The 14,023-nt window shown below is 43.5% G+C and overlaps 1 long non-coding RNA gene across 1 annotated transcript; it reads right to left on the bottom strand.

Annotated features, from left to right (window-relative positions):
* Nucleotides 1–3,396: 3,396 nt before the first annotated feature.
* Nucleotides 3,397–10,418, bottom strand: LOC134477074 (uncharacterized). The gene is made up of 2 exons (XR_010049001.1): nucleotides 9,876–10,418; nucleotides 3,397–5,348 (listed from the first exon to the last, which is right to left on the bottom strand). It is a non-coding gene; the product is annotated as an uncharacterized LOC134477074 (long non-coding RNA).
* Between the last annotated feature and the right edge of the window lie 3,605 nt (nucleotides 10,419–14,023).

The following is a 14,023-nucleotide window of genomic DNA, read 5'->3' as shown; positions in this document are numbered from 1 at the left end:
CAGACTCGTTTCTGTCTCAGATCGGCACAGCAGTTCGATCGCAGCATCTGTCCTCGCACTGTGGTTTGGACCCCGCAGCACCGCGTGGGGTGCAGGCTGGCACACACCATGGCTTCTGCTGATCGCTGCTTTGGTTCAGCTTCATTCTGCATTTTAGACTTCTACCGTGCAGTGTCATAAGACTGAAATATCGAGAACTTGGTGGCTGGCGCCCCAGTTTTATTCCCACTGATTGCTGAACATCTGCTCCCGTGTTTTGGTTATTAACTGCCAATGTGGGCAACACCCCAGAATCACCTAGGAAATTTGAAGGGCTCCTGACCTTCAGTCCTTTACTAAGTCAATCTTTGGACTAGGAGGGAGGGGCAGCTGGATTTGTTCAAAGCTGCCCGAGGACTCTGATAGCTGGCCTGATCATCGCAGAGCAATTTCTCTCCTCTCCTGGACCTCCACCGCTACGCTAACCACTACACTTTCCGGTCACCTCCTTGGTGCACTGAGAGGAGGATGTGCTGACTCCAGCAATGTATCTTTAGGCACTCTGGGAAAGGTAGCCTGGAGGAATTAGCTGCCCCCAAAGTGGTTCTCCAGAAACCGTGGGAGTCATCTTACTGGCCATCAGTCAGCTGCCCAGAGATGGCTGTCTGTCTGAAAATGAGGGATCGAATGTGCTTATGGACAAAGACCAGACCACTTATAAAGACAGAGCTCTGGCCCACCACCTGCAGCATCTGCCCAGAAAACCAGTCCCCTGACTATATAAACAGTGCAGGAAGCCAGCCTGCTGTGCTCCAGACACGCAGGAAGTTGGATTGCTATCTCTAGCAACAATCCAGAAAGCTAAACAATTGGCACAAAATAGCCAGGATGTAATTAATATCCGATAGCATACCTAAGTGCTCCCCCCACCCTGCCCGGCCCTCTAAAGCACTAACTACAGAAAGCAGAGCGCACACTGCTAACCAGGATGCCCTCTTTCTAGTTAACCTCCTATTGGTTCCTGTGCCAAAACTCTCCAATTTTCCTCTTTCTGCCTTAAAGCTGTCCCTGCCTTGGAGTCTCTGCTGAATGCAAGTCATTGTGGTGAACTTCCCTGCTACATCAAGCTTTAAAGAAACGGGCTTGGCTTTTCTTATCTGCCTGGTTGATTAGTCTTTGAAGACTTGGCTGGCTTTATGGAGGCTGAGAAGTGACGCCATCTGGTGTCTGCAAAGTGAGACCCAGGAGAGCTGGTGGGGTGGTCCCAGCCTGAAGCCCAAGAATGGGTGAGCCCAGGGAGTAAGCGGAAAGTGCAAAGGCCCTGAGCACCCATCTCCCAGGGGAGGAGAAGATTGATTTCCAGCTCAGACACAGAGCAGACCCATCCTCCTCCACCGTTTTGCTTCCTTCAGGCACTCACAGATAGGCTGGTGCCACTCCCACAGGCAAGAGCAGCCTTCTCTGCTCAGCCCCGCTGACTCAGATGCTTCTCCTCCCAATCTATCTGTGCAGACACACCCAGGCAATTTGACACAGGACATTAGCCACCACAGGGGGTCTGCTTTAATTTCCATATACATTCTTCCTTAATTTCCATAGAGATTGTATGCTTACAGAAGTCAAAGTCTTGTTACTGCTTGGGAATGTACTGCTGGGTTACTGCTTTCTTGTATTTTTTCAGAACATTTGTTTCTTTAGCTGATTTTCCTCTTCAGTTGCTATTTTCAGTGTGTGGCTTTTCTGTTATGTGTGTGCCTGCCGTGCGTGTGACCATGGGGAGCAAGCGCATTGGCAAACAGCGCTTCTTCTGCACACAAAACCAGGTCCACACTTTTGAGGTTTTACTGCTTGGGAAGTAAAAAAAGTTTACTTCCATAATGTGATTGGCCGTGGTTGTGTAGAAAAAAAGTAGGTTAGAAAATGACACATATTCTTCCTTTTATGGACCAGTGGTTCTCAAATCAAATGATATTTGAGCTAATTTTTCTCCATCAAGGAAAAGCTGTAGAGAGAAGGGAGGAAAGGATGGTGGAACCGGTGCCTGCTGGGAGTTGTAGTTTTTGAAAACCTGTTTCAAGACTCCAAACTTGTGTAATACTTGAAATGGATTACAGTAGTCTTTTTTTTCCTTTGATTCCTCTCATCTTTATTCCTGAGGGTGTGAAGGATGAAGACACATTTGAAACCCATTTCCTCAGGACATCATTCACTTGAGAAAAGCTGATTGAGATGTTTAAATGGTGCCTTTCTTCTTGAAAAATCTCAGCAGTTTGCCAGCAGGCCTGGGGGCTTTATTATCCTAACTGAATTTGCTGCCTATAAATCATAGCCCTAAGTAGCCCAAGGGAATGAGTTAACCAGATCCCTCAGAAATATAACTAATATTTCTTCAATTATTAGCAGAATAATTGACTTCTATCTGCTTATGGAACCTGTCAACTTGGCCTACGGCCCACCTCCCAGAACTTTTTGACTGGGAATTATAATTTTTATGTTGGCATATGTTGTATGGTGTCAGCCCAACCTCAATCTTTCCATGAATACTAGCCTTTCCTTTCCATCCAGACCAGCTGATCTAGCAATGGAACACAACTACTGTGGTGGATATGCCCAGTGGTCTCCTTGCTCTGCCCAGGACCCTTTTCCTGGGAAACATTTAACTGGTCATCCTTGGTCATCAGCGACCCAGGCGGCTTCCAGCTCATACTCTATGTTATGTCAGGAGTGGAGCCATTGTGCTCATGGTCCAAGATGGCTATAAGAGCACCAGCCATTACTTCATATTCCCTCCACCCCAAGAAAGGGGCCCAGAAGAGTCCCATAACAGTGTTGCTTATGTATCATTGCATAGGATTTAGCTTCAGTGTTATACCAAGAGGCTGAGGCAGCTAAAAGAATGTGTCTTTTGGCTTGGTGACAATATAAAGGTTAAGCTTTTTAGCTCCACTAAAAGTATCAAGCTATAAATTGAGTTGAACTGGTCCAATGAAGAATTTGTAGTAACGGATTCTCTAATCTCTTAAACCCTAACTATTATCCTGGTGATCAGGCTCTGGAGACATCCCCACTATAATGCTGACAGTCCAGAGAACTTACACAGAGGAAGCCAGGTAAGAGAGGGGAGGAAACAGAGATCAAGTCCTAGCAAGGGAACCCGTACTTCTGGGAAATCATGGGGAATGAATGACCTGAGGTCCTGATGCAGTCGGAATTCTCCTGCACTTTGACTACACAGTCACTTCTGCATTCCTCAGAAATTGTGCATTTGGAAAAAGTATATTGGTTCAACGATGAGAAGGGAATATGAAGTGGAGAATTTCATATTTCTAAGACAAAATAAAAAAAGCTTTTCTTGTGCCGCAGCCAGCGCGGGGAAGGAGTCAGGCAAGAGACTGAAGACGCAGGGAGACCGATTGCTCAGGAAGCAAAAGGCAATTTATTAGAGGACTCCAGAGTTTTTATAGTGTTTCAAAACAAAGAGCAGTACAAGTCACTTCAGGACACTTTCTTGTGCATACAGCAAAGGTAAACATGTTCCTGGGCCCATGAGAAACTTCTTTGTTTATGTTATGAAGCTATTCCCAGGTTAATATCAGTGCGATGCTTTGTCTAGAAGGCTGAGGTTACTGCAGGATGAGGAACTGGTTGAGGTCCAGCTTCAGTGTGTGGTTTTCCACACCCGTTCACTGCTGGACTCCTGGTTCCTGCTCCCAACATATCCCCCTTTTTTCTCAGACAAAGCGTCGCATGGGAATTTCACTAGCAGTTGATTCTAACTTAAAACGTTTCAAGTCCTGACGCACATTTCTCATTTGCCCAACAACAACTCTCACAAGATATGGAAAAATCGTTATCATGGCGATAAATGCTAGAGTTCCAATCACATAGATCTTTGTAACATATAGTATAATTATGATGGCACAAACGCCATGAGGGTCCATATGCACTTTTGCTTGGGTATTTTTGTCTACATTCTGGAATATGCTCAGGGGGATTGCCTTTTCCCACTCTAGTGTCACTACTGTTGCGAAATACATACATCATATCTACTCCCCAGTGCGTTCCATTAGTAAAGTTTCCATCCCAATCAGAGTATCTTTCTATTAATGTACAATTCTTATTTGTTTTAGAAAAACATAGGGGGTAATGAAGCAGACATTCCAGCGTAATTATATACAATAGAGATAGGTTGTATATGAGCGGAAGAAGGAAAACTTAAGACCCGAGTATTATTTACATAAACGGTAACATCATCATTGTCGCCCTATGACATAGGGTGCAACAAAGGAGGATTAGGTACAAATGCCCCATAATTATCCACCCACACAGGCGTTTGAAATGCATGCAAAACCCAAATAATGCTTAGCAATTGAGCCAAAAACAGAAGGGTTTCATCTCTTGTTGCAGGAGGCCTGCTGGTCGTTGTTCTGGTCCTCGAGGTCATGGTTAGTCGAAGCATCTTCCTGCCCAGTTTTTCTATCTTGCTCTTGGGCATGTCGTACACAATGTTCTGGGATCCACCTGGGTGTATCAGCATCTGTGGGAAAAACACAAACATACCCTCTTCCCCATATCAAATACTGGGTCAGGGCCATGTAACAGATTAGTTAATGGGTCTTTGCAATAAACCATTGGCTTGGAGGGCAAATCAGGAGACCAATGTCTCTCAGCTGCAGATCTATTGGAAGCATTGAAAGTTAAAAAATTAAGAATGTAAAGAGCATGGTTAAGAAGGGTTTTGGAAGAATACTTATACCATCTCCCCCTTTTTAATTTCTTTAACGTGTTTTTTAGTGAGAGATTAGCACGTTCAACAATTCCCTGTCCTTGAGGGTTATAAGGTAATCCAGTAACATGTTTAATATGGAAAGTCTGACAGAATTTGGCAAAGGGTTTACTAACATATGCTGGGCCATTATCAGTTTTAATGGATCGAGGAATGCCCAGGATAGAGAAACAATATAGTAGGTGTTGTATTACATGGGTGGCAGTTTCTCCAGTCATAGGTGAGACAAGCATGTAATGAGAAAAGGTGTCTACGGTAACGTGTAGGTATTTTAATGACCCAAAAAAAGGATAATGAGTGACATCCATCTGCCAGATGTCGTTTGGACAGAGTCCTGGAGGGTTGACTCCAAAATGAGGTACTGGAAGGAGAGGCGCACACGAGGGACAATTTTTAACAATTTCTCGTGCTTGCTACCGTGTTATACCATATTGATAACGTAAAACCTGTGCAGCTTGGTGATGAAGAGCATGTGACTATTGTGCTTGCGAAACAGCAGACAGTCCAATATGCGTGGCTCGATCTACGATTGTATTTCCATGAGTCAAAGCACCTGGAAGATTAGAGTGACTGCGAATATGTCCTGCAAAACAAGGTGCAGATTGAGAATGTAAAGATGATTGAATGAGACCAAATAACTGTGCAACAAGGATATGAGCGGTGTTGATAATAGGTACACATTCTAAAACAGACAAGGCTTGTACTACATATTGGCTGTCTGAGAACAAATTAAAGGGAATATCAAAGAAAAGAATAAAAGCCTAATGAACAGCATAAAGTTCAGTCTCCTGAGCTGAAGTACTCCTCAATTGCCATACATAAGTTTGATTTGGGGATACTAAAGTAGCTTTTACATTGGAGCTTCCATCTGAAAATAAAGTAATAGCATTAACAAGGGGTTTCGTGTGTTTGATTTGAGGAAATGAAAAGGTAACTTTAGAGGCAAATTGAAGAATTTTATCCTTGGGATAATGATGTTGGATTTGACCGGTATAGGACGCTAGAGATAGAGGAAAATAATCAGTCATATTAAGCAACCATTCGAGCTGCTCAGATGTATAAGGGATTATAATAGAGTGAGGGTCTCTTCCCAAATGCATTATAGACCGTTTTCTTCCTCGCATAATCCTTTCTGTGGCCAAAGAGGCGTAAGGGGGGAGAGCCCTTTTCGGGGAATGCAAACCATGGATCCATGAGAGAACTCCCTGTTGATATAATTCACCTGTAGGAGAAAAGGATGTGGGTATGATGATAAGGGACCAGGGATTGGAATAATCACAATAGTGAAGCTGCGCACTTTGAAGAGCCTTATTAACCAGTTCATGAGCTTTGCGAGCTTCTGCTTCATTTGGCAGGGTGAACTTGGGTCAGAATCTCCAGCTAATGAGGAAAACAATGGGTGGAGGTCTTGAGTAAGTTAACTTTAGAGATGGCTGGATCCAATTAATTTTACCCAAGAGTTTTTGAAAATCATGTAGCATACGCAAGTGAGAAGTATTAACAGACAATCGTTGAGGAGAAAAATGCCGTGGATATAAGTGAAAACCTAGATAAGAATAAGGAGGTGAAATTTGGACCTTCTCAGGTGCAATGACCAGCCCATTATTTGTTAAATCCTGGTAAAGAGAGGCATACACTTACAAGAGCATCTCAGACTCTTGATGGGCTATTAAAATATCATCCATATAATGAATAATGGTGGCAGAGGCAAATTTGGATCTGGTATTGGCAATGCTGCATGTACAAACTTTTGGCACAGGGTAGGGCTATTAGCCATACCTTGAGGTAATACCATCCACTCATATCTTTTCATAGGTGAGGACAAATTACAGGAAGGAATACTAAAAGAAAATCTCTTGCAATCCTCGGGATTGAGAGGGATAGTATAAAAACAATCTTTCAAATCAAGAACAATACGATGATGTGACATCGTATTGCTATAGGTGACGGAAGTCCAGGCTGAAGAGCCCCCATAGGAAACATAGTATCATTCACTTTTCTAAGGTCTTGTAATAATCTCCATTTTCCTGATTTCTTTTTTATCACAAATATAGGCGAATTCCAGGGGGAGGAGGAAGGTCGAACATGACCACAGACTAACTGCTCCTGCACTAATTGCCTGGTGGCTTGGAGCTTAGCCTCAGGCATGGGCCACTGATCTACCCATACCGGTGTATCAGATTTCCAATTAATTTTATCAGCATGGATAGCAGGATGATCAGCGGCCACTAAGAAAAACCCAACCCCTGTTTATCAACGTTTTGTGGGATGGATAAAGGGTCTTTGATATCTTGATTATTTTTTCCCATGCCTGCAAATGGTAATTGGCCCATTTGCAACATCTGTTTGGTGACAGTGGGACTTGGACTCCACAAGTACATTCCCATCTGGCTTAATATGTCTCGTCCCCACAAATTTAGGGGAAGATTAGGTAAAACATATGGCTGGAATTCTCTAGTATGTCCCTCCAAATCAGTCCAGGATAATATAGAAGAGGATTTAAAAGGAGCAGGGGCTTGCCCAATTCCTTGGAGAATGGCAGGGGCAGGATCCAATGGCCAGGATGAAGGCCAATCTTGTTGTTTTATAACAGAAACATCAGCCCCTGTATCCATTATTCCAAGAAAGGTTTTTCCCTGTATTTTTAGTAAGCACTCTGGTCTTTCATCTTGTATTTGTCGAATAAGAAAAGCATCAGAGGAGCCAAATCCTTGGGTGCCTCGTTTTTTCCTAAGCATATTTTGTTTTCCTTGAATAAGGGGCAATAATAATAACTGTGCTATACGGGTACCTGGGGGTATATTGATGACTACTGTATCAGTTTTAGCCATAACTTTAATTTCTCCCTCATAATCTTGATCTATCACTCCAGGAAGTACTATAAGTTCTTTTAAAGTAAATCCACTTCTTCCTAATAATAGTCCCCAATTGTTTGGAGGTAACGGGCTGTAAATACCAGTAGGTATCAATTGGACTCCTAGCTCTGGGGTTAATATGATGTGGGTGGAGGAACTGAGGTCCAATCCTGCGCTTCCTGGAGTTGCTCTGGAGAGGTCTGAAATGGATTGTTTCTGGGTTGAATTGCCCCGAAGATTTGTTGTCGGGCCTGGGGTTGGCCCCTCTTGAAGTTTTTTTGCTGGGGGGATAGTAGATTGCCCTCTCTGTCTCTTTTAGAATAACATTCATTAGCCCAGTGATTTCCTCTCTTGCAGCGTGGACATAACCCTGGGGCTTTTGGCTTTTTATAAATTTTAACCTTATTGTTTGCATTATTATCATTTTTTGGAGAATCAGAGCACTGTTTAGCAATGTGTCCCATTTTTCCACAATTATAACAACTTCCTGGAGGGCCAGGAGTACATTTTTTGCATTTGCTATTTTGTATTGCCAGACATTCTTGCAAGGTTTGCCCCTTTAGAGCAGCTGCCATAGACAGCCCTTGGATGTACCCTGTTTCTGCATCTGTACAGAGTCTGACATAGTCATTTAGGGTACCCCGACCCTTCCAGGGTCGAAGAGCTGCTTGACAGACTGCATTGGCATTTTTAAAAGCCAATTTTTTTACTAATATATTGCTGGTTTCTTGATCACTTATCAATCGTCCAGCAGCCTGAAGGAGGCGAGAGACAAAATCCTGGAATGGCTCATCAGGGCCCTGTTTAATCTTGCCTAATTCTCCCTTTTTTGATCCAGACTGAGGTAACTTTTTCCAGGCAGCCAAAGCAGCCCATCTAATTAAATCATAAGCGTAGGCAGGATAATTCAATTGCATACCTAAAGCCATAAAGGCCCCTTTTCCCTGAAGTTGGTCCAATGAAATTCCATTATTGATTGCATTATCATCTAAAGCGTAGCCTGCAGTGGTCTCTTCATATTCTGACAGCCAAAGAAGATAATCGCCACCAGTCAACACAGCCTTAGCTAACACTTTCCAATCTTGAGGTGGTAAGGCCTGACTCGCTATAGATTCAAGAATAGACATAGTAAAAGGAGCAGTAGCCCCATATTGTGTAGTAGCCATTTTTAATTCTTTGATATTCTTAAAAGGAAAGCCTTCGTATTCACTATACGGTTGTCCTCGCGCATTAACCCTTCTTTTTACTGGATAAACCTGAAATCCTTCCAGGTTCTCACCTTGTCTCCTTGCCTCTTGAAGTGCGCGCTGCAATGGGGATGTTACCGCAGGCGCGACAGGGCCAGGGCGTATGGGTACAGGCGGGGGCAACAAGGGCATTGGTCTAAATCCTACTTGAGCGACAAGAGGCATTGTAGAGGCCTCATGTTGATCAAATAAAGGTCTAGCCAAAGAAGAAGTACTACAACTCTTATGTTGTTGGTCCCTTAAATTAGCCTCAGATAACCTTTGAATCTGCTTAGCCATAACAGACAATTGTTTTTTAAATGTTTCAATCAAGTTTTCTAGGCCCTCCATTGGTTCCTTACATTGTGGGTTTGCCTGATCTTGAAGCATGAAAGCCTCATGTTGATGCTCATATTGGGAGGCCTCACGCTCAAACTGTTCCCATTCTTTTGGACCTAATTCTTCATCTGAATCTGAATCAGCTTCTCTATCAGGGTTATTGACTTGTAAATTATCAGGCCTATTGTTTATTTCGTTAGTCGTGGGGAGGTGGGGCTGCTCGTAACAGGGCTGCTCGGAGAGCGGTGGCGGAGCAGAGGGCAGGGGTGGGTATAAGGAGGATGCCACATTCCCTGTGGATTTGGATTTTCTTATAAAACTTTCTCAAGTTCTTTTTTCCCATTTACTAGACTCAGAGTCCCCTTTTAAACAGTCCTTAATTAGAGTCCAAATCAGAAACACATCCACAGGCACCTTCTCAGGGCCCCAAGCACAATAATAATCCTTAATCTTTTCTCCTACTGCCTTCCATGTTTCAACATTAACCGTTCCCTGTTCTGGAAACCAGGGGCAAACCTGATGCACAAAATCAACAAACCGATGAATTTGGAGCTTAGCTACAAGAATGCCCCTACTCTTTAACAAAGAGGAAATAACTTGTTCGAAAAGTTCCCGTTCTGAAGACGGGGAGTTACCCATTCTCAATCCCTGCGGATATGCCACTCCCTGCTACTTTCACTTTTCACTTACCCGGGTCCTCGTAGCAGCGGTCTTCTCAAAACTCCCGATTCTCCTTCCACTGGAAGAACGCTCCGAATGCTTGTGTTCCAAGCCCCACGTTGGGGCGCCGCGGCCAGCGCGGGGGAGGAGTCAGGCAAGAGACTGAAGACGCAGGGAGACCGATTGCTCAGGAGGCAAAAGGCGATTTATTAGAGGACTCCAGAGTTTTTATAGTGTTTCAAAACAAAGAGCAGTACAAGTCACTTCAGGACACTTTTCTTGTGCATGCAGCCAAGGTAAACATGTTCTTGGGCCCAGGAGAAACTTCTTTGTTGTGCAGCCCAGGAGGTAAACATGTTCCTGGGCCCATGAGAAACTTCTTTGTTTATGTTATGAAGCTATTCCCAGGTTCATATCAGCGCGATGCTTTGTCTAGAAGGCTGAGGTTACTGCAGGATGAGGAACTGGTTGAGGTCCAGCTTCAGTGTGTGGTTTTCCACACCCGTTCACTGCCGGACCCCTGGTTCCTGCTCCCAACATTCTTGCAATGAGGTTGCTTTTTATAGTATTAAATAGGAGACCATTGTTTTGTATTAAATTCCTGCACTGAAGCAAACAGATCAAACTAAAAATCAAAATGGAGTCACTTTTGCTAAAGTTCCAGGTTATCAAACTGAACTAACCTGACTTTTGGAGAAATCAGGATTAGAGAGCAAACAGTCAAATTTCAATAAGATAGTTTCTTTTTGTTTTTTGGCATTGGGCATTGAACCCAGGGTTCCTTTGCCACTCAGATACATCTCCAGTCCCTATTTATTTATTTAGACAGAGCCTCATTAAGTTACCCAGGATAGCCTACAACTTGAAATCTTCCTGCCTCAGACTTGTAAGTAGTTGGAATGACAGCCCTGTGCCATCAAACCTAGCAGAAGCTTATTTCAAGTGCCGTGATAATAAAGTCCCCTTTGCTCAGTCCTTACAAAGAAATAAGCAACCTAAAGTAAGCTGATGCTAACCACTTAGGTAGTTTCCTATTGTTCTCACTTTAGGAAAAAAAGTAACTTCGAACTGACCAATCTGCTTTAGGTTCCTTTATTTTTGCCCTCTTCAGGATTTCTCTGTCTATAAAACCAATCTCTTTTGCCCAGTGCATCAGAATGCTTATTTTGTTTCATGGAATGAAGCATTGCCTGACTCTAGAATAGAAAATAAGGCTAATTAAAAGCGTTGAACTAAATTTGTATAATTTTGTCTTTTGACAGTAGCTAAAAAGTAAAATCTAAACATCACAGAGCAAATCCAGCATTTGGTGACTTGTGCTTTAGCTTTAAAACATTTTCTTTTCCCATCACCAAAGTGAAATGCTTTCTGTATCGCTATATTTTTATCTTGTTTATATAGTTATCACCTATTGCTAAAACAAACCAAGGCACAGCTGCAGAAAAAAGCTTTTGTGTTGCTTTTAATATTTTCTTATATGGCGCTGGCTCTGAGCATATTAGTTCCTCTCAAGATCTTCTTATAATTAATGGAAACCTTATTAATGCAGATTTTGTTCTTTAATAGAATTGAGTTATGGCCCAAACTTGTACGTTAGGATAAAGCCCATATTTAATTTCCTGCTTGTGGATTCTATGGGGAGATACTTTATCATCATTGCCCTTTCTTCTTGAGTCAATTTAAGTGGATTCTCTCCATTCAACCAAAAATCCTTTGTCCAAATCAGCTTATTAAAAAAAATTAGAAAGTGAATTTCTGATGGAGAAACAGAGTTCAACTATGCGCTAGATCTGAGGTCAGCCTGCTGATTTTCTGAAGAGTCATTAGTGATAGCAAAAATAATTAAAGCTCTGTGGGTCATACAGTCAATGACTCAACTCCCAACAACTCTGCCACTGCAGCCTGAACGCTCTAAAGTGCAAAGAAACGGCCACGCTCCTGTTCTGCTAGAACTTTATTTTCAAAAGCATGGGTTGTAGTTTGCTTGTGATAGATTATAAGCCCCTTACAAGGAAGGGACAAGTATGCCATTTAATGACATTTGCTGAATGACTGGGTGAGCAGACTGATAGCACATCAATAAATAGATTACTCCAGCTTAAATTTTTTTTAAAAAGTAGCAAACCACATTCCCAAGATCTCTTTGTTGCAGGGCCAGGGATGTGGCTCAGCAGCACAGCACCTTCCTGGCAAGTACAAGGTTGTAAGTTTGATTTCCTGTGCACACACACACACACACACAATCTCTTGTTGGACCCCTAACTGTAAAAATCCATCTACTACTACAGTCTCAGAGTTCGACTGTGCCACAGCAAATAATGCCTTCAGGACCTCCGGCAGTCAAATTTATCTAACCAGCTAGAAGCAACAGGCTGGAGAAGAATTTCTTGCAAGCATAAACACCATAGGTATGCCCCTCCGGAATTTGCAGGCCTCACTGGTGCTGGTTACCTAACCTGGGCTCCTGAGCAGAAGGTGCTGTCTGCTGATAAGCAGCTTCCGGTTTTATCTCTTTGGCTTTTGTGTTCTAACTACAGGCCCGTCCACTTGGGATTTGGCTCCAGCTGCTAGAGAAATGAGATGAAACATCAGGCTAGAATCTGGGAACTGCCGTGGCTGGAAAGCCCGCTGCTGAGGCTCCTCTGAGTCACCCTTCCACCCTGACCCTGGGTTGTGCTGGCCAACTGGCCACCAGCAGCACTTTCCGGTATCTGTTTTCCCCTTGGCAGTGTGTTAAAATTATCCAGAGAGCAAAAAACAAAAACAAACAACAAGCAGATACCCATGCCCACCCCTGGCTGGAGATGACTGGAAAGTTTTAAAGGACCATGGCAGGCATGGTTCTTTAAAGCCTCCTTACCATACTTTGATGATTTTAATATGCACTGAGGATAGAGAGCCACAGGTCTAGATTTGTAGCCCATGAGAATCATCTGGGATTCTTTTTTTTTTTTTTAAAGACAAATGCTTAAGCCCTATTTCAGATCTCATAAATCAAAATCTCACAGGGTGTGGGATCTGGGAGTGTGTGTTTTTGAAAGCTTTCTGATGTGACAGGAAGAGCTAGGGATCAGTTCCTAGGCCCTGCAGAGCACACACTGTGGTAAGCTGGGCTTAGTTTCTGCAGGTTGGAGCTTCAGACGCCTAAGCCTATGAGCTGGGAACAGAACTGGGGTTGGGACAAAAGTGAATGGTGGACCCTGGCCTCTTCATGGTAACCCGGCCCACCCAGTTTGGTCCCCAAGACCTGTGGGGTAGGTGCACATCCTGTTTGCATGGGGGACACCTGTTGTATCTATGCTGAACCTACTGTGCACCAAGGCTGGGGTTGGGAGGCCTGAGCTCTTGTGGCCATCTCAGCTGAGATGAGTTCTGCAGATTTGGCTCCTCTTCTACCAGGGTAGATTGCTGGTTTCTGTGTGAGAACGATGAGCCTGGATTGAACCTCAGATTGCCTTGTAAACCTGAGCCCCTGTTTAGTTCTTACCAACCCCCTCCTTCCTGCCCTTCAGGACCAGACTTGCAGCAGGTACCAGGGAAAAACCAGTTCCACCATCTGAAATCCCAATTAACTAGGTCTGAAACAAGGCTTGTAAGTTCATATTTTGAAAAAGCTCCCCAAATGATTCTGAGAAGAAAGAAAGGAGAGGCAGAGGGGGTTAGGAAGTGAGCCTTGCTTTGCCAAGTGTGGTGGCGCACACCTGTAATCCCAGCACTTGGGAGGCTGAGGCAGGAGGATTGCTGTGAGTTTGAGGCCAGCCTGGGCTACAAAGCGAGCTCAAGGCCAGCCTGAACTGCATAGTGAAATCCTGTCTCAAAAAGACAAAAATTAAATAAATAAAATAAAATTTAATAAAAGCTTGCCTCGCCCTGTTTGGATCCAGCCTTCTTCCCCAGTCTTTATTTAGACTGCTTATCTAAAGAGAAAAATAGAAGCTAGAAGATAGGAGACAGGGAGATAACTCTTGTGTATGGGAAGGAGCCCAAGAGATGGAAGGAGGGGAGGGGAAGAGGAAGGGAAGGCGAAGAAAAAGAATTAAGATGTGCTATGAACGTGGGCCAGCTCCGCATGAGGAATGTAATCCTTAGACAGCACAAACACGTGTTAATGAAAATTTTAAAATTAAAAAAAGAAAACGGTCCTGCAGAGATCAGACCCCTCACACTGTGGTTTCTCG

This window comes from Cavia porcellus, unplaced genomic scaffold (genome assembly GCF_034190915.1).
Source record: "Cavia porcellus strain 051 isolate PalLab524CR breed Dunkin Hartley unplaced genomic scaffold, mCavPor4.1 scaffold_7, whole genome shotgun sequence".
NCBI classification, from domain to species: Eukaryota; Metazoa; Chordata; class Mammalia; order Rodentia; family Caviidae; genus Cavia; species Cavia porcellus.
The sequence above is the reverse complement of the archived record's forward strand: the minus strand, read 5'-3'. Positions and strand labels throughout refer to the sequence as shown.